Below are 25,106 nucleotides of genomic sequence, written 5' to 3' on the forward strand. Positions count from 1 at the left end.
TAATCCTAACTTTACAAAGAACTAGAAAAGCATACTCTACTAAATAAGCCATAGATTGCTTTTCCATGTGGATACTCTTAGAAGCAGAGATGGTGCTGGAACCTCAGTTCAAGTAACATACAAAATCTTTTTACTTTAATTTATTCTGATTTTGTATATATTCAAAAGACACCAGTCCCAGGTTCTAGGTGTCCTGTCAGCCAATGGGAATGGTCTATTTGGGGTCACAAAAGGATTTTAAAGTGAAGGTTGGAAAGAGCAAGGGGGACAGCAGAGAAATACATGTTAATTGTGCGTTACCTCACCCAGTTTGGCTTCAGCACGTATCCTTGTTTCCCTAAAATGGCTGATTACAGCATCACATAGAGATTTCCAAAGATCTATGCCAACCAGCTCCAGCAGAAACCCACATTAATGTACTGGCAGGCATTAAAAGGTAAACAGGGAGGTAGGTGCAGTTGGTACTTAGTCAGCCACTGCTAGCTCAGAAGGAAACTGGCATTGCACATATGCAATGGTTAGCGAACCCCGGAAGTATCACTAGTCAGCTCACCTTTTGACAAGGGTTAACAAGCTGAACCATGATATGGTCCTCCAGAGCGATACTGATGACGAATTAATCACCATCCCCTCCTGGGGAGAGTTCAAAGGGGCTTCAAATCTTCTCTGGGCCTTGTGACTCTACAGCTCAAACGCCCGTCATCCTGAAACCTATGCTCCCTAATTAAAGATAAGAAATCCCACTGCTGTTGGGTTTTTGGCAGCATACTCAATAAGGCAGGGAAAAAACTTTTGCTATTTTGCATGGATGGAGAAGTGTATTCAGCTACCTTGGGAAGGGGCAAAATCTTGTGACAGTGGATCATCTGGCACCAGACTCTGCAACAATTTTCTGATGAGGTTTTTGAGTTTCACTGAACAGCCAGCAGGTGCACCGCTCCCAGTCACCACTCACTCAGCAAGCCCCCTTCTTCTGGAGACTGTATCTCACCAGCGCCTTGCTAAGTGTTGTAGCTCAGCACACAAAATCAGGCCTCTAGGTTGGTCTTTCTCTTTTGACGAAGCACAAAGTTAGACGAGGTGGCTGAGGTAATATCTTTTATTGGACCAACTTCTGTTGGTGAGAGAGACGAGCTTCGGAGCTTACACAGAGCTCTTCTTCAGGTCTGGGAAACTAAGGGCAAATCTACACTACAAAATTGTCAGCCTAAGTTATGTCGATGTACAGCCACCACAGTAATTAAATCGCTTTTGCATGTCCACACTACATTCCTTATACCGGCAGTACACATCCTCACGAGGAACGCTTGCACTGATTAAACTGTCAGTGTGAGACATTGTGGGACAGCTTCTGGAAGCAGCCACAGTCAATATAAGCAACACAGTGTCTTCACTGACACTGCGTTGACCTAACTACATCGACCTAACCTAGGATGACCAGATGTCCCAATTTTATAGGGATAGTCCCAATATTTGGGGCTTTGTCTTATATAGGTAACTATTACCCCCCACTCCCTGTATCGATTTTTTGCACTTACTATCTGGTCACCTTAACCTAAGCGATACTCCTCTCGCGGAGGTGGAGTTATTAAGTCGGTGTAGTGGGCGAGTTACATCGGTGGGAGCTACGTTTTAATTTAGATACTTACAGAGTTAGTATGTAAGCTGCCTAACTCAGTAGTGTAAATCAGGGCTCACTCAAAATGTCAGGTTTCCTTTGAAGATGAGGACGGATAGGTCAGATATAGAGTGATCGCTTTGTGAAAAATGTTCACCCACAGGTGATGTGGGGTTTTTGTTTTTTATCATTGTCCTGTATGAATTCACTGGAGAATGTAGTGATTGTCTGGTTTTACCCACGTGGTTGTCATTGGGGCATTTAGTGCACTGGATGAGGTACACCTTCAAACAACACCCAAGCCTCTCCAAGCTCATCATCCCAGAGACCAGGACACATCAACTCAAAGTGGCGCCAGCCTCTGCCAGAACAACAGCTGCAAAACCTGCAGACATCTCTCCACTTCTACCATGATCAACACGCCCCACAACACACCTTTCAAGATCCCTGGGTCCCACACATGCCTATCAATCTCTAATTGATTGATCACATGAATCTCTAATGTCCTGGGACCAACATGACTACAACAACACTGCATACACAGTGCAAACTGTCATTCCCAAATGCCATCGAACCTTCAGTCCTCAGCTTTCTGCCCAACTGCTCCCCGAATTGCATTCTTCTTGTTTGGAGCTCGTTTCAGTTCATCTATCATCACCATGGCATCTCAAGGGCCTCAGCTGCTGTTTAACCACCAGGAAGAGGGAACGAATATTATCCAGATTGTCTCCCTTTTTCATCTTCCCTTTCAGCTCTTTCCCTTACTGTCTTGATTTTCTCTCTGTCACCTACCAGGAAAAAAAGCAAGAGGAAGAAAGGGATTATGAATGACTCTAGAGGGGTTACTTGATCTCCAGACAAGATCCCAAACAGGGACCCTCCTAGAGTAAAGTTGCACTTAGATACTACGTTGACAGGTACTGTAGCAAAATTTAAGATAGATATAGACAGATACAATGAGTAGGGGATTAAACCACTCTAGATACAATCTGTAGGACTCTTCCAGGGAGGTGAAGCCACAAGTAAAGTGTGGTGGTAAGGTCATTTTAAATTAAAATTGATTATGAGGTAATTGGTTCCAACAGCTGTTATCTCCAGACACTTCTGAATAAAATCCTCCTCAAGTTTACCATGTCAATTATTTATCATAAACTCTTACACCGAACCATAAATTCACAGAGCTTTACAAACACAGATTGACACGTTTCCTGCTACAGAGAGTTTATGATCTAAGACAAACAAGACACGCACGATACACTAGACAACTATTCAAAAAGGGAGAGAGGCGGGAGGTGGTGATCATTACCGATGGAAAGAAGGGAGCAGGAGTTGCTCAAAGAGATGGGCAAAGGCATTAGACTGGGTCTGGGAGTTCTGGGTTTAGATCCCAGCTTGGCCACGCGCTCCCTGTGAGACCTTGGATAAGTGGCTTGGTCTGTCCATGCCTCAGATCCCCAGGTGTAAAACAGGGATAGTAGCACTTCCTGACCTCACAGGGATGTTGTGAGGAAAAATGTATTAAGGCTTTGAGGTGCTGAACATCAGGCATCCTGGCGTGGAGTTCCCTCAGCTGAGCCTGGGGCTAGTTGGTTCAGCCTTCAGGCAGGTCAATGAGCCCAGGTGGGCTGCTGCAGAATCACCTGATTGGCCAGCCCACCTGATTGGCTGAAAGGAGCCAAAGGGTCTACGTTTAAGCTCAGCAGCAGCAGTAGGTTGCTGGCTGCTCAATGCTTATGTTTGCAGTTGCAATAACTCCTGTGCTTGCCTTGTTCCTGTACTGCTCCAGTCTGCTCCTGCCCTGTTCTGGTCCTGCGCCGGGCCCCTCGGCCCAGCTCCTTGCATGGCTTCTGCCTCTGGCTCTAACCACTAGGTCAGACAACCCACATCTCAGTCCTGACACTCGGAAGGGAGGCTTTGAAAGAAGAGAGTGAGCTCCAGATGGACAAAACCCAGAGAGTCTGTTCTAAAACATAGGGCAGCATCAGAGAAGGTGCAAAGACCACGGGCCTGATTCTCATTTACACTAAGGCCACGTTATGCCACTCTGAAATGTAAAGGGGCCTTAAAGTGAGAGTAAGGCCCTACCGATCTAGATATTCATAGGCCCTTATCACCATAGTATCTGATGAAAATAGGAAAAGGAGATGAGGAGAACAGCGCAGTAACGGCTTTGGTCTTTTTCCTCCTTTGAATAATAAGTTAAATTAGAGTCTCTGGGGTTGCAATTTATTCGTTTCCTTGGAAACGAGAGCTCCTAGGTGAAAATAGACTACCCATGCATAAAAAAATCTTGAATTCTGAGATCTCTGAGTGACTGTAAGCCATTCTTTAAGCAAACAGTGAGGCGTGGCAACCTAAATAACGGTGAAAGTATATTAACAGTGCAGTATTATCAAGCGATGATGCACGTGCTAACATATATCACCAGCTCACGAGCAAGTTGCAAATGAGACAGTCTGGAAGTCAGGCCCTCAATGGACTGCACTGTCTGGAGATAATTTCTCATCACTGAAAGTATCCACTCTTTTGAGATGGAAGTGAAGAAATCTGCTATATTGGACCTGATCCAAATTCCATTGAAGTCAATGGAAAGACTATGACTGACTTCAGGCCCGAAGGGATCACCACATGGAGGCCACTGATACTTTATTTAGAGTGACAGTAAATATTTCAAACCCAGCAGTGGGGCTTGGAGGAGGGAATGAGAACCCAAGCTTGTCACCTGGAGGACTATGGCTCAAATGATTCCTTACATCTCTTATTGTGGTGGAGATCCAATGCAGCCAGGACTAGGCCAGAGCGGTGTCAGTGGAGTGGAAGCAATAGTCCTTTCCCTTCTAGCTGGCAAGAATCCCCTGCACACAAATACCATGTTTTGGAGGCTCCAATGGAAGCAGAGAGGGGAGGAGCCCAAGACGAAGAGGCTCTCCACAGCCCTTTTAAGGCAGCAGGATTTTGAGGAGAAATGTTCCAAGGATTAGTGCCCTGGCCTAGGATTTGGGAGACCTGGGTTCTGTTCTTATCTTTTGCCACTGACTCATGGTGTGACCTTGGCAAGCCCTTTAGCATCTCTGCCTCTCTACCCCGTCTGTAAAATGAGGATGATAATGCTTCCACCCCTCACATGGGGGTGTGTGTGAGGTTAAGTGTATTGAAGATTGTCCAGCACTCAGATGCTATGAGAATAGGAGATGTATAAGTATCTAAGAATGATTGCAACGTAAGATCTTGCTACCCTGATTAGTAGGAATTCCCTCTCCACAGCTTAAAAAGGGTGTGGAGATGGTGGCGACTGGGGGGAGGCACTTGGTGGTGGTATTGAGAACCAAGATGTCATTCCCCTAAAGGCCCCATGCCCAGGAGGGCTGAAAGTCCTGGAAGCTAGTCCTGAAGTTTCTGAAAAGGTCGGTTGGATGGAAGAACTGGGAGCCAAAGCCCTGATCCTTAGAAGTATTTAGGTGCCTAACTCCCAGGATTTAGGGACCTAAATACCTTTGAGAATCAGGGCCCAAGTCTCTGGCTGTTCCATCTTGCTAGCAGTCCTTTGAACAGTGGGGAGTGATGCAGGGACATGGGGTAAGGGCTTACGGAGCCATAAGTCTGACTTCTTCCTTATGCGAAGGGGAGGATTTAAACCTGTTTGCAGCTAATCCTCTCACGGCAGCTGTAAGGAATCAGACTGTGCAGTCCCTTCTGCAGGCACGAACATGCTGGTAAACAACACTACTGTCATCTTAAGACAGTCAGGGCCTTAAGGTAAAAACCTCTTTTAAACTCATCAGCAAAGTGAACTGAAATTCTACCACGTGGAAAACAGAACAGGTAATGTTACATTTCAAAAGCACAATAAAACCTAGCCAACGCGCACAGAATGTATTTCATGTGTCGAAGCATTTTGATTCCAGCATTCTTAATCCAACGCCTTGTTTTGTTTCAGATACAGGGTTAGGCAGCTCATTTCATATCAGTAAATACACTGTACCAGTGTCCTCTATAGGATGGAATCAGAACTGCTCAACCGGTGTCGTCAGTATCTGCGTTTCTCCTTGGAACTTCAGTTGCAGGGCTCTGTGCTTTGTCCCTGAAGTTGCTATACAATTCAAAGTAGAGCTGGCTGACACTCAGGATTTCCCTTTCACGAGAAATTTTAATTTTTTGAAATTTCTCATGAAATTTGTTTATGTTGAGTCAGAACCAACAGGTACCAAATAAGGTTCGGTTTATAGGATACGGGAGGTCAAGGAGACAGTAACGGGGCTTGTTTTTCTTAACCATTAAGTTTTTATTCTAAACAAATGACAGTAAAGATTGCACGAAAGGACAAAATGCACCACTCAAGACTTCTGCGTTAATGATCTCACAGGATCAACACACGGCTGTCACTTTTGTGACACTAGGGTGCCCAGTTATGGATTTCCCAAGAGGGTTTACAATACAAACAACAAACAACAATTAATTCATACTTAAAAAGCTTATGCAATAGTATACCATGTTGGCCAATACTTAAACGACTGCTTGCCTTAGATTCTGCAGACGGGAGAGAGTCGCTTTGGGTGATCAATCCGTAGCGAAGCAGGCTAGTGAGAATGCGTCAGCCCACTGAACTAACACGCTCTGAACGCTGGTTGTTAGGTAATTCTTCTCCCTCTCTGGCTACTGTTGCTTGGCATCTAGGTTTTATAGTTTTCCACATGCAACAGTTTGCTATGCCTTGGTGACCACTGGCTATCATTTGCCACATAACCTTTTAAGGTTATCACTTGGCTTCCAGCCAACCAAAAGCCTACACATCGCCGGGCACTTGCTGACCATGCACCGGTAAGGTGACGTGGCTTACACTTTTGCCACTTCCCTATAGGGTAATATGGCTTAAACCTATGCCATTCCCTTATAAGGTGACATATACGTGTAGTTCATGTTGCTAAGACAACCCTCCCCAGGCCACTTCCTTATTCTGCATAGGGGTAGGTATGTGGTGCTGCAGACGCCATACTGTGATTCCATTTCCACAGTTTTAGAAACACGGATCCATAGTGCTTCCAAAACAAAATCTCCATCTTCTTTCCCCACACCCGCTGGACTGGTGAAGCTGACAAGAAAATCAATTTCTGTCAGTAGATGCCAGGACTCTCAGTGGCAGCTCCAAGGCAGCCCTGCTATGCTGACTGGCCCAGGAATTTGGAAGCCCTGGGTTCCCCCAGCCTGGGGCAGGCCATATGGCCCAGGAGCCACGGATCCTGGAAACCCATTCCTGGACTTCCAGGCTTGTGTCTTTGTGGCTCCCAGCTCTGTGACTGAGAGCCTGCTGGTCTTGAGAACCCCAGCTCGAGCCAGAAGCCACATGGTGGGGCTGCCCAGGAGCTGTGGACCCTGTAATCCCTGGGATCCTTGGCCCTGGGGCAGTCCACACATTGAGGCTGCCCCAGAGTTATGGACTCTGGAAGTCTGGGATCCCCCGCCCAGGGCAGTCTACGTAGCAAATTTCTAATCCATTTCAGTTCTAAGTGGATATTATGTGCAGCACACACCCATGAAGTCCTATGTGGCTACAGTTTGGTTACAAAACTATGGGAAGACATTTATTTCACAACTCTGTGGCTCCTCTTCTCTTAGTTCACAATGCCTCAAGAGCAATATCACAGGCCTTTTATTTAAGAAGCTAACTTTAGGCACCTAGCATTGAAAATTTGGGTAAACATCCTGACGTTCAGCAGTGCTGAGCACCTGCAGCACCCAGTGACCTCAACTGCAACCATGGGTCTTCATGTCCTCTGAAAATCTGAGTCAGGACATTTCAGACTAGGGATGCAAGAAAACGAGGAATGCAAAATCGATGGCTGCATTTGAAAATGTTGGCCAAAGTGGTGTGAAATGTATAAAAGAAACAGACTGAACAAAACAGAGGGAAATATTTTTTCTTCAATCTTGTTCCGTTACAGTGATTGTGGGGTTTGCTTGTTATCATTTTAAAGTTGACAGTGTCCCTTTGACTCATAGGTGAGGAAAACATGCTGAAGAAAACCAGGCGGTTGGATTTGCCCCAGCAGGACTCCATTTCATGCAAGACGCACCTTCACAGCTTGCATAAACAGCATAATGATAGAGTGAGGACCTGAAAAATAAAACATGCAGTGCAACTAAACTCATCAAGAACTAGGGAGTTTCCTCAAGAATAGCTCCTTCAGTACTATGCAAATATGGGGCCAAATTCGCCACTAACATGTATCTGAATAGAAAAAAAATGCCAGTTTGTCTGTCTGCCTCGTTTAGCTTATTCTACAGTTTGCATCACCCTAGTATCTAAGTCGGACTGGGGGCAGTAACTGTGCAGGTGGAGAAGCAGAACCAAGTTAAATAAATCTAGGTCTCCTGCTAACTAATTCTGTTGGGTCCCCATCTACAAAGTCCAAGATCTTGTGCATGGCTGGTTCGCCCTGAGCCTGCTTCAGCTTTAGATCCGTGAAGTAGGGTTTCATAGTGAATATGTCCAAAACTAGGGTATGAATTTTTCTCAAAGTATCTCCACAGAGCTCTGTCAACATGAAGCAGCTTGTATCCACGCCTGATGTCTGAATGATAAACGTGCTGTTCTTGATGTCACGTGTTCTGGGTGGTTAACTGAGGACTCCCGGTAGCAGCCGATTTGGATGAGGCTGGTGACCAATGGGGAAGGGAGAAGGGAGTAAGTAACTGGGACTGCACCAATTGTGGGCAGTGCTAGAACCAAAAGGAGAACGTCTGAGAAAGCCATCATCACCGCTGATACAGGGCTCACTGAGGAGGCTCTTGGCAGAAGCTCTGTAGTGGATCCCTGGCTTAATTTCAAGTTGCCTACACTCTCTACATGATGCAGGGCAGAGGAGGCAACACTGCCTTCCCTTAACTAGGGTGAATCCAGCCAGAATGCTGTGCTAGCACAGGGCATGCTATAAGTCTGTTCTTTCCACATCCCAGGAATGCCCATTATGCCTTTTCCCAGACTCTTTAATATTATGTGATGTGTTTGCTGTCTAGTTAAGTGAGGTTCCCTCATTGCTGTAATATATCCTAAGACAATGTAGTTATCCCAGAGTAACAGGGAGACGTTCCCTACAGAAGCAGCCAAGAGGCTGGGGAAGAAGTAAAGAAGTAGAAACCCTCCCTGCACTAGCAAAGCCAGACGAGGTTGGTGGGGCGCTTCACATTTAGTAGACATCTACTGGTTGGAGGCTGACATGAAAGATGGAGCCCTCTGAGTAGGGTTTAGGGACAGCCTCCGATGGGATTTCCAACAACGTCTTCCTTCTCAGTTCTCAGAATGAGGCAGGTGCAGTGTTTCTCACCAGTGCATTGCCCTCGCACAATACTTGCCCTCATCTTTCCAGGGTGAGCCTGGCCTCTGTCTAGTAGTTGCCTAGAAAGCTTTCCAAGCTCTGAGAGTGTCCACTATGGAGGAGATTTTTGTATCAAGCACCTTATTTAACTAACCTGTAGTCCTTTCCCTTCATCTGCAGTAGATCACGTCAGGAAGGTAACAGTTGCTTTTTGTATAACTGCTGTGACTTCACCTGCAATAATGCATTCATATCTGGCCATCTTATTTCCAGACAGACACAGACAAACTGGAGGGAATTCAGGAAAAAAACAACAAAAATGATTAAGAAGTTGGTAGGAATTGATGTACGGAGAGCTAAACTCGCATAGTTTGGCTGAGGGGGAACATAACTGTCTACAAGTAGCTGCGGTGTATAACACAGTAAGAAGGAATTATTTAGCATGACTCAGGAAAGTATACAGATAAGTAATGGGGTGAGATTAACAAAGGGAACATTTAAGCTAAACATGAACAAAAATACTGACCATGAAAACTATGTGGTTGTGAAACAGTCTCCCCAGCGAAGTCAATCCCTAGGGATTACTGGGAAAAACATTAGACATTCTTCTAGGCAACAGTCTGGATGACCCAATAGGTCTTTTCCTTCTCTAACTTCTGGGATTCTAGAATCTATAATGCATCCAATGGTAGATGATTATAAACCATTTGGTGATACATTGTATGGGGAGCCACCACATAAGATATTTACAACATTTCTAATAACTTGCTTACATCTTAGAGAGTGTATCTTCAAGTGCATTTCTACTCTGAAAAGTGAATCTCTAAGACCACAACTGTGGTGTCATGGACCAGGCATATATTTATTGTCTGTCGGTAATGTCTGCCTCAAATGTGTTCAGTTTGCAAGTAAAGATGTTGAGATTTTCTAAATGACAGCCCTGCAAACTCAGCCTGGGCCTGAGTGTAAAGCTGGGTTTCCCTCTTGTGAATCTTCACCAAGAAAAGAGGTTCTGAGGGGAAAATCTAGCTTTCATTTACACCTGTGCAGTCCCAGAGCCAGATAACCACATATGCACTGTCAGCCCAGGTGTAGACTCCAGCATAAGAAGTCATGTGACTACATCAGAATCGCAGCTTTCACTTCAAAACAGAGTTTCTAGACCTGGTGGTTGCAAAGAAAAACTTGTAAATCTGAACCAAGCATAGTCAATGCCTGAATCTGATGACAGCCTGAAACTACAGCTCTTGAGGTGTGGACTACCCCATGCACCCAAAAAGAGTGTTAACAAGGCCTGGTCTACACTGACAATGTAGGTCGACCACATAAAGTATACATCTCCACTGGCATGTCAGTTCCGCCGACCTAAGTCACGGTAAAATTCAACTTAATAAAACCACCTCCACAAGTGGCATAGCGCTGAAGTTGAATTCTATGGATTGAATGTGCACCAGTGTAGGCAGAGTGCAACGAAAATTGACATCATTGGCTTCCAGGAGGTATCCCACAATGCTCTATTGTGACTGCTCTGGACATTCAAAGTCTGCTGCACCATGGCCATGTGCACAGGAAACAGCCCCTCCCCTGAAGCCCTGGGAAATTTTGAATTCCCATTTCCTGTTTGAGAGAGCTTTGTAGCTGAACTGCTCATGGAGACTGCACGCCCCAAACGTACTCCAGCATAGAGTCGACCTGAGATCTTGGATCTCATCAGCCTATGGGGCGAAGAGTCTGCTCTGGCTCAGCTCTGAGCCAGCAAAAGAAATTTAGAATGAGAAGATATCACATGGTAGGGTGGAGAAGGGCCACAACAGGGACGCACAACAGTGCCGCATTAAAACCAAAGAGCTGAGGCAGGCATATCAGAAAACTAGAGAGGCGAACAGTCATTCTGGCTCATCACCGAAGACCACTTTTATGAGGAGCTGCATGTGATTCTCGGTGGTGACCCCACCACTGAGCCACTATGCAGCATTGATACCTATGAAGAATCCCAGTCGAGGATGAATGAGGAGGACTCTGTGGATGAGGAGGAAGAAGAGGAGGAGAACAGGGGGCAGGAGAGTTGGATATCCATTCTCCCTGTGAGCAAGGACCTGTTTTTTTATCCCAGAGCAGCCCAGCCGGACACAGGACAGCGTTACTGACCGAGATGCCAGGGAAGGCACATCTGATGAGTGTGTATAGCAAATCACATTTCTGTGATTATGTCCCCAGTTCAGCTTCTTTTTGTGGGAAAAAAGGAGTTTGTGGGGTGGGCTTCCTGGGTGTTGGTCCACTGAAGCAGAGGGTCACCCCCGGAACAGACTATTTATGTTCACAGGGATGCTCTGAGAATCCTCCATGGATATCTCCTGGAAACTTTCAACATTTCTTGCAGCAAATCTTCCCTTTCTGCTTGCATTACCCTCAGGAGACTGATATCACACATGGTCACCTAGGAAGATGGTGCAGGTTTACAGTACTCGACCAATACAGTCACTGTATGTTATTCCCCTGCTGTGGACAGTGTCCTGGGCCCCAACACATTCCTAGCCATTATATATATTGTTGGCATGGGTATTAGGGGTCTGGGAACCCATGCCCCTATATTTTCTCCAGCGACACTTCATCCACACCCTCCTCCAATCCCTTTGGACCACCTCCTCCCAAACCGGTCTTTGGGATGGTAAAGGGGAGCCCAATGATCCTTCTCCTTGGTTAAGTGTGGATTGGGGAATGTAATGCTACAGAGACTTCCCTATAATGGATGCAAGGGCCCCTTACTTACCATGGCTGGAACGGCACTCCGACCCATGTAATAGGTACTGATTGGTATGTGGGTCTGGCTTTGCCTTGTGAATATGAAAGGGAGTTCTTTTTACGTTGGACCTTCCTTTTCATCCATGGGGCCAGCTAACAATGGCAACTTGGTGTTTTGCTTGCCTTACAGTGGACACTTCAGACTTCACCCCAGTTTCTACTCCTGCAGAGTGCCTTTCCCAGATTAGAAAGCGAAAATAAAAACTCAGGATGATATGTTCAACAAACATAAACGCCTCCGCCGCTGCTGATACAGAGCTCAGAGCCTGGAGGATGTCGTTGTCAGAGAAACTAAACATGGACATGGAAAACCGAAAATCAGCACAGGAGCAGGAGTGTGCAATGCACCAGGAGACGTTGCATATTATGAGGGATCAGTCTGACATGCTAAGGCATCTGGTAGAGCTCCAGGAAGAACATTGGCAAGACAGAATCCCTCTGCAGCCCCTCCAAAATGCTCAAAAAACAAGCTGTTTCATACCAGCCCGCACCCACAAGGGCTCCAAGAGGAGGTTGAGCAGGGTGCAGTACATGCTCCACTCCACGCCGGTGCAGGGGAGCAGAAAGGCGATGGCGACGGGAATGTGCGTGCTTTGCTGTTTGCACAGTCACACTTTGCTCTGGATGGCCAAGCAGCCTTATGAGAATGTTAAATTATCTTCCTTTCCCTACAGTGTAATGGGTCACCAATAAAACTGTGCTGCTTTGAAAAACATTACTCTTTATTCATTGAGAGCTTGGGGATTGTCGGCGGGGAAAGAAGGGGAGGGACCGATGGTGCAAGGGTGGGGGATGGGAAGGGAAGGCACAGCATTGACAGAGATGTACGTTACTGTGGTTCATTCCAAAAATGGGTTTTCAATGCTTCCCTGAGGCACAGCACTCCGTGGTTGGCTCTCAGTGTAGCACTGGAATCTGGCTGTTCAAATTTTGCGGCCAGCCTATCAGCCTCTTCAACCCAACCCTGCGGGACCTTTTCCCCTTTTGTTTCACACACATTATGGAACACACAGCAGGTAGAGACAACAATGGGGATGTTGCGTTCACTGAGATCTAACCTAGTGAGCAAACTGCGCCATCTTGCCTTTAAGTGACCAAATGCACATTCCACCACCATTCTGCACTTGCTGAGCCTATTATTGAAATGCTCCTTCTCACTGTCCAGGTGCCCAGTGTAGGGCTTCATTAGCCAGGGGAGCAAGGGGTAGGCAGGATCCCCACTACTGGCATTTCAACATCGCCAATATTTATTTTTTGGTCAGGGAGGAAAGTGCCCGCCTGCATCTTTTTTAACAGACCTTCCTAAAGATGCACGCATCATGCAACTTTCCAGACCACCCCCACTGATGTCAGTGAGACGTCCCCTGTGATCCACAAGGGCCTGCAACGCCATTGAGAAGTATCCCTTTCAGTTTATGTACTCTGTGGCAAGGTGGTCCCGTGCTAAGATAGGGATATGCCTGCCATCTATCACCCCACCATAGTTTGGGAACCTCATTGCAGCAAACCCATCCACTATGTCCTGCATGTATCCCAAAGTCACTACCCTTCTTAGGAGAAGTCTATTAATGGCCCAGCACACTTGCATCACAGCTGCTACCATTGTGGATTTACCGGATCCAAATTGACTCCCAACTGACCGGTAGCAGTCTGGCGTTGCTAGCTAGTCACAGCAGGTCTCTAGTGAGTATTCATGTGCTTCAGGGCTGAGGACAGCTCTGCGCAAAGTTCAATGAAAATGACCTTTCGCATACAAAAGTTCTGCCGTCACTTATCATCATCCCACACCTTCATAATGATGCGATCCCACCAGTCTGTGCTTGTTTCCCAGGACCAGAACCGGTGCTCCACTGACTGAAGATGTTGCATGACAGCCTGCAGCAAATGGGAATTGTTTCACTCTATGGCTTGTAGCAGGGCGGCTTCAGTAACATCGCAATTTTCTGTGTTGCAGCCCCTCTCTCAGCCTTGAAAATACTGCATTTTCATAAGTCATGAGGTATTTGTGATGCTCAGAGTGATAGTGCACAGCTGAGTGTGCTCCATGCCTCTCCAGCAATGGCTTGTGTGTGGCAGAGATGGGTTTGGAAAAATGGTGTAAAAAAAGTTCGTCTCTTTGTTTTGGTCAAAGGAGGGGGGAGGGAGCACGTTGCATCATGGGAAGCAGACAACTTTCCCAAAAGGCACTACGGGTAGTTGCACTGTGGGTTAGCTACCCATGGTGCACTGCTCTGATTATCGATGCAAGTGCAGCTGGTGGGGACACAAACCCCCAATGCAATGCATGTGGTGTGATCACACGCCTCTGACTTCATAAATTGGACGGGTGAAAGTCGATTGAAATTAAATCAACTTCACTCCGCAGTGTAGACATACCCCAAGTCACCCTGCTCTGGGGAAGCCCTTCAGTGTCACCCCAGCAGAGGGCTTTGTGCATGACAGAAAGAGAAGAGTACAGTGGGCCCAGCCCACACACCCATTCAGATACACCCCAGCTGTCACCTCTGCCACTCCTGGGGGGAGAAAGAGGCCCCATGCTCCTGCCCCTGCCCCTATCTTTCTGGATTGGTAGGGGACCCCCGTCACTGCCACTTCAAGTAGGGGAGGGGACAGGGCTGTCGGAGCAGAGCCATGATGGGCCCCATGTCATGATGTGCCCAGGGCTCTGGATTGAGATAGGGTGTGTCTTCACTGAAGAGTTAACTCACACGTTATCTACACTTGAGTTACTCCTCTCATGTTAGCCTAGACTGAGTGAGAGGAGTCACATTGTGAAATAATACGTGAGTTGCTATTTCTACTCTGGCATTTGTGTGTAGTGCTGGGACTTTGGGGTGGGGGGTCATATCCCATGGTTCTTAGTGCTGCAGTAGGATGAGCCACTCTATAAATTCTTTCCCAATGAATTGTGGGAGAATTTGTCTGTCCTTTCTGAGCACAGAGAGGGAATTGTGCCAAGGAATTGGAGGACTGGCAACACTCAAGCGGAACTGGCCCGCATCCACACTACGGAGTGGTTGTGTTAGCAGCTGACAACTTGTGCTCACTTGAGCTTTAGCCTCTATGTCCTGACAGCCCAGCAACTCAAGTTAAGGGTTTGTGACTGAATGGGACTCAGGTTAAGGGCAACCCTTGAGTTACAACTGAAGTTAGCTTTGCCGTGAAGACAAGCCCTTTATCTGGTGCTAGTTGAAGGCAGTGGGGTTGCACATATATGGTTGGCTGAAACTCAATAACCAGCAATCCTGTTGAGGACACAAGCACTAGATTCCAACTCGACACAGCTAAGAGAGAATGGTCTTGCAGGGCGAAAAGAAGTTAAAAGAAGAAGTTAAAACTATTTTTCTCATCATCTGTCAGTGTTTTATAGCAAAACTACATACCAATGTCTTCAATTACATTTTTTCATAATTTCCCATGTCGAAGGTATGCTAGCGAACCTCCTGATCTACTTAAAATGGATTGTGATAGGCATTATTGTCCCAATTCAGCAAGGTACTTAGGCACACGCCAAACATTCAAACACACTGACTTCAATCCTTGCTGAAATGGGGCCTTAATCCATTAATAACGATACTTAAAAATAATTACCTAAAGCTCAATTCCCAAATATTTCCTGCATGTCACGTTATGAGGGAGCAAATAAAACAATCCTCCACTGTATTATTACAGGCAGAATTGTAATAACCCAGAGTCAGATTTAAAATAATGAATTCCCTCTTTATGTTTCGTTAAAAGCCAACCCCTCTGCTACCCCACAATCTGTTCTAGAAACACCTTAGGTTATTCTTTGTCTAAATGTACATTGCTTATCAGTGTTATGACTGGTACTTGTTGACATATTACGCCATCTGACTTCTGTACAATCACGCTTGCACCCTGCCTGCACAGTGAAACTTTTGTTTTAAAAAAGTTCTCAGTAAACTATGTTCACATCTGCACTGAAAATGAAATAATGCAATAGAAAAAGGAGCTGGAGTGACCATCTGAACTGCTGCAAATGTTTAAACATTTGATTGGGGAAAGGCCAAGTGTTTAAATGTCATGGAAGGCAGCTAGTGCCGAGCATTTGATTCCTCCTTGGGATCTGCACGTTTGAGCTGAAGCAAACTGTTTACCCAGTCACTGAACCCAGCGAACAAGCCCCTCAAAGCTTGCGAGCTCACAGCTCGGCTCCCAATTCCTCGGCCTTTGTGTCCTTCTTAGGCTCACAGTAAAGAATGGCCCCGAAGCAAGCACAGATGTTAACAGAGCTAGTGAAACCTCAGGCCATGGTGAGAATTAAATCACTGCATCATGAATGATCTTGCTCTGAATGTGAATGTGGTGCTTGTGCTGGGAGGAAGAGGGAGAGGCAGAAGTGCAAGGTGGACTTGAGGCCGGAACAGCGACTTCAGCGGAAAGAGTTGAGATGGGAAGAGTGGACTGGTGACCTAGTCCTGCAGTCCTCACTCAGGCAACATTCCCACTGAAATCACTAGGAGTTTGGCCTGAATAAGGACTGTGGGAGACTATTTTGTTGTTACACATTAGTTGTACTACCCTAGAGCAGTGGTCCCCAAAATGCAGGGTGCACCCCTCTAGGCGGGGGCGCAGAGGAATGTTTGGGAGGGTGCACAGCAGAGCTCGAGCCAGTCCCCATGGGGGGGTCGGGGGGAGCACCACCCAGCCCTGCTCTGCCTCCAGCCCAGCTCCGACCCCAGCCACAGCTCCACTCTGCCCCCTGCTCCACACCCAGCCCAGCTGTGCCCTCATTCCCTCTCTGCTCCTAGGCCAGCTTCGCCTCTAGCCCCAGCTCCTCCCTCATTCCCAGTTCTGCCTCCAGCTCTTCCTTAAGCCCAAGCTCCTTTGCTGAGCCAAATGTGAAATAATGGGGGAGGTGGGGGAGGGGTGCAGACTGATTCCATTACTGGTAGCAGGGGGCACGGCAGGAAAAGTTTGACAACCACTGTTCTAGATCTTAGAGGTTCCAACCAGGATTAGGACTTCAGAGTGCTAGGCACTGTACAAACACAGAGTGATGGTCTCCACCCTGAAGAGCTTACAGTCAAAACAGGCACAAGGTAGCAGGGGCAGTGATGTGCCCACGGTTACACAACAGACCAGTGGTAGAGCAAGGAAAAGAACCTGCATCTCTGAGTCCCAGTCTGCTAGACCCCCATTGCCTCCCCTTTAATGAGTTTCAGAGTCTACCCATCACCATGGTATTAGAGCACACTTCACGCTTTAAATTCCCATTTTTCCCCCTAAAAAAGAAAAGCCCAAGATCCTATTAGGTGCTGAGCATCTCCTGCAAAGTGCTGAGAGACTGCATCTCCTATTGACTTCAGTGGCAATTGAATGCTCAGTACCTGTCAAGGCCGTGAAGGACCAGGTCCAAAGAAGAGTGGGGAATGGAGTACAAAATTTGATAAGCCTGGGTCCGATCCTGCCCTGATTCCATGGGGAAACTTCCATTGACTGCAATGGAAGCAGGTCACTGGATTTTTAGGTTCTTTTTTCTATCAGGGTTAGAGATAAGAGGAGACAAAGCTCCAAAGCAGAAGGATTAAGTGCTTAATGCTGCGTCTTCCCTCCCCCAAAGAAGTATCAGAGAGACTGAGAGGAAAAGAAATACAGAGCTGAAAAACAGCAACGTCCAGATTGAGGTGCCTATTCTTTTCAGAAAGTTCACTGGGAAACTCAGAGTAGTTTGTTTATTCTGGGAGGTTCATTTTATTATATCACCTGTTACGGAGACCATTCAGGAAGAGAAACTCTTTAAAAAAAAAGAGGTCCTTTCTTTGCTCAGGTAACAAAAGCCTTGCTTTCCCTTTTTGGCTCGGTGAAGATGCCGTGAAAGCCCTTCCCTAAACTGAACCAAGAAGACCTACAGCACAAGCAATCTGGGTTCTCCAAGTTGTTCCAGCAATCTACCACTGCCCTGCCCTGGCAGCCCAGCTCTTGGGTGAGAGGGTGCTTTGGTCTACTTTCCCCATCCAATCTTTGGCCTTTCTGCTGAGATTGCTAATGAAAGCATCCATTAATGATAGAGACAATGTAGGTGAGGCAATATATATTGGACCAACTTCTGTAGGTGGAAGAGAGAAGCTTCCCAGCTTCACAGAATGCTTCCTATCCACTATTGACCTGGGCCAGATCGGAACTTTTCACAGAGTATTCTTTATCCCTGTTGCTGTCTAGTTCACCACAAAAACACTATTCTTCTTTTCTGAAAGGTTGGGCTTTCTCTGTTTCCTTCCTATGTCTCAGTTTCCCCATCTGTAAAAGGGGGATGCTGATGCTGATTCCTTTATAAAGTGCTTTGAGATGAAGCGTTATATAAGAAATAGGTGGTATTAATATAATTCCAGTCTCAGAGAGCTTACTCTCAGGAGGTGTTTCCTGATATTCAGCCTAAATTTTCTTTTTATATTTCATTCCATTTTTCCTTGTTACAGTGCATTCCCCTTGTACCTTCCTAGATCATCCCTCTTCCCTCCTAGCCATTTGCTGAAATCAGCGATAACACTGACCAGCAAAGCCACTGGCACAGCCAAGAGTACATGAATTCATGTATTCCCTCTATTGAAAGTCCACTTGCATTTGGAGGTATCAGAATTCCCCTACAAATCGGTATCTGATACATGAAATGTATATATCCACGCTCAGTTGCTCCTTGGAAATAGTGTATCCATCGTATTATCAGAGTCACCTCCCAAGTAAATTGGAAATGAAGAAAATGATGCAGTGAAACAACAGGAAGGCCAGCTGCCCGGTATCCTCCACTGCTTCTTCTGAACACATCTAGCCATAACCTGCTATAAGAATCAGTTTGGGCAACCCATCTGTAGATTGTTTTACAGTATATAAATGATCACTACAGCCAGATCTTTAACCTAAGGAGCTGCCTTGGAAATTTTGAAAACTTGTATTTAACCATTTTTATTATTCTGTAACTGGAGATGAACCTGAACCAAATATTTAATCAGTATATTAATTTAGGGGCAGTGCCATGTTAAAATGCACTAGTTGAACTGTCTGTGCTCTAAATGCAACACTTCTGCAGCAGTAAGGAGTATGTAGGACTCTGCCCAGCTCCTTTGATTATGGTAGCCTTAAATACCAAATCCTGCTAGAAGCATCATCAGAAATAGCTTTCTAGAAATCATAGCAAAATGTTACAGCCAGAAGGAGGCTTCCAGCCCTAATTCCATAAGCATTGTTTTCCTTTATTTGTTTTAATTTATTCCCATGAAAGAATAAACAATTCCCTCTGGGCTCTATTAGAATAGAACACAGATGGAGGATCTATTCATGGATAGGCTGGTGTAACAGGGTAGCGGGCCCATTAAATGAAACTGGGCACAGTGCTCCTGTTCTAGTCCAGGTGCACCCAGCTGGGCCAATTAAGGGGAGGGCGGGACAGCACCAGGGGGTTATAAAAGATCTGTCAGGCCTCAGTACAGACTGAGTTGGTGGGGAGATGAGAGCAGCTAGAGAGGGAAAATGGTTTCTGGAAGAAGACTGACGGTAGGAGTGCAGTACAAGGGGTTTGCTGGCTGATGTTCCTAAGCTGGAATACCGGGGCAGGGAAGGGCTGAAGGAAGGGGCATCAGCAGAGGGAGATGCCTAGTGGCTCTAAATTGGGGGGGAGGTGGCACCATGGGCTGGAGAGGGCTGAAGGAAGGGGGAGCAGCAGAGGGGTTTAAATACTATCTCCCTGCTAGAGAGCTGGCCTAGAGGAACAGTGAGAGAGTTTGGGGGGTGAGGGATGTTCCCCTGGCAAGGATGCTGTGGGAGTTCTTGCTGGGAAGAGCAGGATTGTACCCCAGAGGGAAGGACTGGGATGGCTGTACTGGCAGAGGGACAGAAGAGGTTGGATAAGAGCCTTGCTATGATAGAAGACACTGAGCTCTGATGAAAACAAGGATTGCATGCACTGGGGTGATGTGGGCTGTGTTGTGGGACTTTTGATATAGATTATTGCACAAGGCTTTCGTAATGAAGTGGTTCACAGAAGTAAGGGTCTGGAGTGCAGTCCTTTGGCTTCCCCAAGAGGGAAACTGAGACAAGGGGCCACTTGCAGGGGAGCCTGAAAGGTCACGTGTTTAGTGCTGGGAAAAGGTGGCTTGTCCAAGAGATTCAATTTTTTCCTTCGAGTTGAGTGCAGCCATCTACACTTTAAATAGACAGTGCAGTTACCCTAGCTGGGCCATGCTCCTACCTGTTCAGGGAATAAACCCGGAGAAACATAAACAAGAAAGAGGCAGGCAAGTAGTCGGCTTGTCTTTGTGTGTCCTCTCTTAGCGCCTCACCCTGTGCTGACCTCCGCATGCAGAAAAACGGTGTTGGAAGGCTACACAAAGCTTTCCAAGGTCAGCCTTCTTGTTCACCCTGACCTGAGCACTAGCCTAGAGGCAATTAAAAGATGCAGAGGGACTGCTGAACAGCTGGAGGCAGAGCAGCCTGCACTCTGGAATGAAAGAAGCCAAACAGCTGTGGAAATACAGCAGTCAGAGCTGCACGTTCACATGCGATTTTGATCTATCTTAAGGATAAGGAGCCAGCAGCCTGGCTATGACTTGTGCCAATGACTTAAAAACATCAGTTTACCTTGCATCGTGCCTCAAGACATGTTTCTATGGTGCCTTCTGAGTCACTAAGACTCAAAAAACCTTGGCTGGAAGAGGTTATTCAAAACACCACAGCTCAGTTTGCTGTGTTTGCTGTAAAGTGATCTCAAACCCACTGGCCAGGCTATAAGTAAGGGCTTAATCCTGTGCCCATTGAAGTCAGAATGAGGCCTATAGTTTGACATGCAGGTCATTAGTTCTTATTGTACCATTACTTGAAAATATTTAACTTTGTGGAAAGCCCCCCTTCATCCAGTAACCATACTGCACCAGAGAGATCCCTCGTGTAAACAACTGCATCTCTCCCTGAATGCCAGGGAAGGTGCGCATTCTAGCAGCCTGGGTGGATTTTGGCTCATTATAGCAATTTGATAGGCACCTCGGAGCTGCACCTTTTTAGTTTTAAAACATTCTAACCTATTGAGAAATGGTGACAATAAATCTTTGCAGCTCAGACAGTTGGAGGGGCCTCATCAGTAGCATCCCATTCACAGAGGAGAGAGGCTTTTCCTGGATAGCCAAAGGTAACAAATATCTCTGATTCCACTGGGACACACCACAGCTTTAAAAACACACCAATTAACCTGCTTTATAGCATCCCATTGTTTTCTGGTGAAAGCAGGGTGGGCATAATTGAAGTGAAGTGAAGTGATCTTTAATATCAACAGCTACATCCTAATTCAGAATATGCACCTACAGCCAAAAAAAGGTCTGTCTTTTTCCAATACCCCATTAATTAATTTAAATTTCATTTGCCAGTGGGAGGGGTGGGAACAAGCTATCACTGATGATAGCTGAAAAAAGGGAGGCTAGGAAGATTGCCAGTAAATGGAAATGAGACCTAAACTATGTGTGTTCCTCCCATTCCAACCCATTAACGATACTCAGTCAATTTCATCCCTGGTGTCATTTCTGTCACTGCACCAGAGTGACACAGAGATGACTTTGGTCTAGTATGTTTATTTAGTGCAACAAAAAAGCCACAGCTTTGTTCTTGTAATCTTACTTCCAATAAAGTATCACAGATAACATTAATATCCCATAACTTCAGCACCATGTGACTAATAACCGCTTGACCTGACTTTGCCAGTAGGATCCAAATGAGTTGGAAGAGGGATAATTGTTTTCCATTGCCAAACAAATGTGAGGTCAAAAGATTTCGACTGTATCACTGAGATTTTTCCACATTCCCAAGCCAAAGTAATACTTTGGACTTTCCCCTCCTACCTCATCCTGTGCACATGGGCAAATAGACTTTTTAATGTGAGAAAATGTTCTCCCATCCAAAGCAGTGATGAGGCAGTCACATGGAATTTGCATGGCTCGTCACTACTTACTGGGTCTTTTCTCTAAGTCCAGCAGAGGTAACAGAGCTAACCTCAGGCTGTGGTATCCTAAGCTGAGCAATAGTAGGGCAAGCCAGTACATACAAAAAGAGCCCAAGTTACCATAGGAAGTGGTGCTGGTAATAGGAAATGACTATTCTCTGAGTCATCACTGGATGAATACTCTAGCATGATATAAAGGCATATGTGCTGCTGGAAGTGCCCTGTTTTGCACAGAACCTAACCACTTGTGGTCAATGAAGACCTTGTAATTTTTTGCAAGGTAAGGCTGTTAAACTGGGAGTCCTAGCCAGACTCCAGTCTAGGTACTGACGACTAGGGATGTCAAAATTAATTTGAAAAAAAATCCATTTCTTCTTCTTCTTCTTCTTCCAGCTTTTCCCGCACAAAGCAAGGTCGCCAAAAAGGTTCATTATGGTCCTTCTCCATCCGATATGATCTTGTGTATCTTCTATCTTAAGTCCAACACTTTCCATGTCTCTCTTCAGCACATCCTTCCAACGGGTCTTTGTCCTTCCTCTCTTCCGTGGTCCAGGGGGCTCCATTTCCAACACTCTTCTCGTCACATGGTCCTCGCCTGTTCGCATTACATGTCCATACCATCTCAATCTCTTCTCCTTCAACTTTGTTGCTACCTCTATCACTTTCAGAGTCCCTCGAATGTACTCGTTCCTTATCTTATCCTTCTTTGTTACACCACAAATCCATCGCAACATCCTCATTTCATTCACATTCAGCCTAGTCTCCTCTTAACGTTGTCACCCACGTTTCTGCACCATATGTTAGTGCTGGTCGCACAACAGTTTTGTATATCTTCCCTTTCAGTTTAACTGGTATTTTCCTGTCGCAAAGCACACCTCTACATTTTCTCCAGTTGTTCCATGCTGATTGTACTTTTTGCTTTATTTCTGCACCCATACCACCATCCTCTTGTACCACAGATCCAAGATACTTGAAGCTTTCTACCTGTTTGATTTCTCCTCCTTCAATTTTCACTGGTGCCTCCCATTCCCTATGAGTTCCACTAAATGTACAGTTCAGCAATTGGGTCTTTGTTCTGCTGATCCTCATTCCTCTGTCCTCTAGTACTTTTCTCCAACATTCTAGATTTTCCTCCATGTTTTCTTCTGAACCTCCACGCAGCACAATGTCATCAGCAAAAAGCATAGTCCACAGGGGATCCTTTCTCACACCCTCGGTAACCACATCCATTACTATCAGAAATAGGAATGGACTCAAGGCAGATCCTTGGTGCAGTCCCACTTTTACCTCAAAGTTCTTCCCTCTTCCTGCTGAGCATCTTACCGAAGTCTTGGTTTCAGAGGACATATCGCTTTCTTGCACATCTCCACACTTCCTCTCTTGGCACCTGGTCATAGGCCTTTTCGATATCTATAAACATCATTCTCAAATCTCTTTGTCCTTCTTGGTGCTTCTCCATTGTCATTCTTAGTGCAAAGATAGCATCCGTTGTGCTTCGGCCTGGCATAAATCCAAACTGACACTGATCAATTTCCACTTCATTTTGTAGCCTTTTGTCTATCACTCTCTCCCATATCTTAAAAAAATCCATTTAAATGTGCTAAAAATAGAACGTTTAAACGGTTAAACGTGGGGGGAGCTGTGCTGGGCCCTGCTCCTCACTGCCAAGCCAGAGCTGCCTAGCTGCAGCTCCTCCACCACAGAGCCGTAGCTGGGCAGCTCTTGCTGGCGGGGAGCTGAGCCAAGTCCAGCTGCGGCTCCCCCCCACTCTACACTTGCAGGGGGACATGCACTGGGCTTCACGGAGAGTTGAGCCCAGCTGCAGCTACCCCCTGTTGGGCTCCGCACCTCCCAAGAGCCAGAAATGCCCAGCTGCTCTGGCTTGGAAATGGCATGCCCTACAAATAACAATGGGTCACAGGGGTAAGGCAGGGGTAGCCAGTAAGAAGCTGGTGACATAACTCAGGGCCTAGCCCTATGAAGTGCAGAGCTCCTCTCCCTCCCCCTTCGTTTGTTTACTAAGTGTTGTTGGAGCTTAATGATCTACAAACAATGAGTAAAATGTGTTGCGTGGCAGCAGAAGGACCCTGAGTTGCCACCCCAGGTTGAAGCAATATTAGTTTATAGCATAAACACAGGTCAGGAACATTTAAGATCAGCTGCGGAAGCTGCCGGCTGCTGCATTCCATGCTCACACTTGATCCTATAGAAACTGTATGCCGCTTTTACATAGCCCAAGCAGGGGACCTTGAATATATGAAATGTAACAAACACACAAAAAGGGTGTCTTTAGTTTCCATCTGCCAGATCATTCCATCCCAGGGATGCTGCTGTTAGGTTTTTGGTTTATTTAAAATAAAGACTCAATCAGAGTGGCTTATTAGGAACTCCTCCTAAGATGGCAAACCTGGAGCATGCAGGTTCACAGGCAGCACAGACAGTTCTCTAAGGCTGTTCCCAATTATTCTCTATGAGCAGGAGGCTTGGCTTGCAGAGAGCACAGGTTGCTTGGATCAAGGTGGAGAGCTGCAGCCTGAATCTTTGGGGTGGAATTTTCGCTCTGCGTCGGCCCAGCTCTCTTCCCTCTGAAAGTCGGGGGGATTCTCAAAACAAGGTCTTTACGGGAGGCTCCTCCATGCTAGAGAGGAAAGCAACTGCAGTCAGCTCCATTTTATGCAAATTAGAGGCAGCCATCAGGCTCTTGGTGAGCTGCCCATGAGGACCCTTGGGAGGGTGAGAAGTGTAGCCTCTGTGAGATACTGACCCTGTGCACAGTGGGAAACGGACCAAAAAGAGCAGAAGAGGGGAACAGGGAGCCAACATATTACACACAGTAGTAGGCCTGCAGAAGCCCTCTGCGCGCTTCTCCGAGGGTCAAGGGCGTGCTGGGGAAGCAGGGGAGTAGCCACTCATCAGCAAGTTCCCCTCCGAGCTGATATCCTGGCAGATATCTGCATGGCACAGCTCCTCTTAGTGTTAACTCCCCCTACACACCTGTAACTTCCCCCCACCCCCCGATGGGGGTATAGCAGGGTAATACAGGGACCACGGTTGGAAAGTCATGCACAGGGGGAGACCAGGCAGGAAGAGAGATTTCCTTTTCTTGTAGATCCTCAGGATCCACAGAGTTTGAGGAGGGGCCTTGTCCCTCGCCTCTTCTGCAATCCCCAAATTCATTTGCTGTGAGGACGGCATTGCTCAGACGCTGTATGACCTTAACCTCATTTTCCTGGGCCTATCTGTACCATTCCGACTCCAACATTGCCTTTAACGTCAAAGATTTTTTCACTGCTTAGATTGCATTAAAACAAACAGTACTTTAGGAGCATCATGGGACCAACACCAAACGTGCACTAATTGCTTCTGGCAAGTGAACCATTAGTCGTGCCTAGCTCAAAAAAAAAAAACAAGGAAAGGAACCGAAGAGAGA

The 25,106-nt window shown here is 46.3% G+C and overlaps 1 protein-coding gene and 1 long non-coding RNA gene across 4 annotated transcripts in view; one reads left to right on the plus strand and one right to left on the minus strand.

The window, feature by feature from the left end:
- PRSS23 (serine protease 23) overlaps positions 1 to 25,106 on the minus strand; it is a 46,247-nt gene that overhangs the window by 15,473 nt on the left and 5,668 nt on the right. The window contains exon 2 of one of the 3 annotated variants that reach the window (XM_067568596.1): positions 2,194 to 2,406. The exons of the other annotated variants lie outside the window; for them this stretch is intronic. The gene's annotated coding sequence lies outside the window, so the exon portion shown is untranslated. The remainder of the gene's footprint in view (positions 1 to 2,193; positions 2,407 to 25,106) is intronic. 3 annotated transcript variants of the gene reach the window in all.
- LOC137166762 (uncharacterized) overlaps positions 19,191 to 25,106 on the plus strand; it is a 38,776-nt gene continuing 32,860 nt past the window's right edge. The window contains exon 1 of the long non-coding RNA XR_010923805.1: positions 19,191 to 19,245. This is a non-coding gene — a long non-coding RNA (uncharacterized lncRNA). The remainder of the gene's footprint in view (positions 19,246 to 25,106) is intronic.

The sequence above is a fragment of the Emydura macquarii genome, unplaced genomic scaffold, assembly GCF_026122565.2.
Source record: "Emydura macquarii macquarii isolate MOO-44397 ecotype Brisbane River unplaced genomic scaffold, CSIRO-AGI_Emac_v2 contig_318, whole genome shotgun sequence".
NCBI lineage: Eukaryota > Metazoa > Chordata > Testudines > Chelidae > Emydura > Emydura macquarii.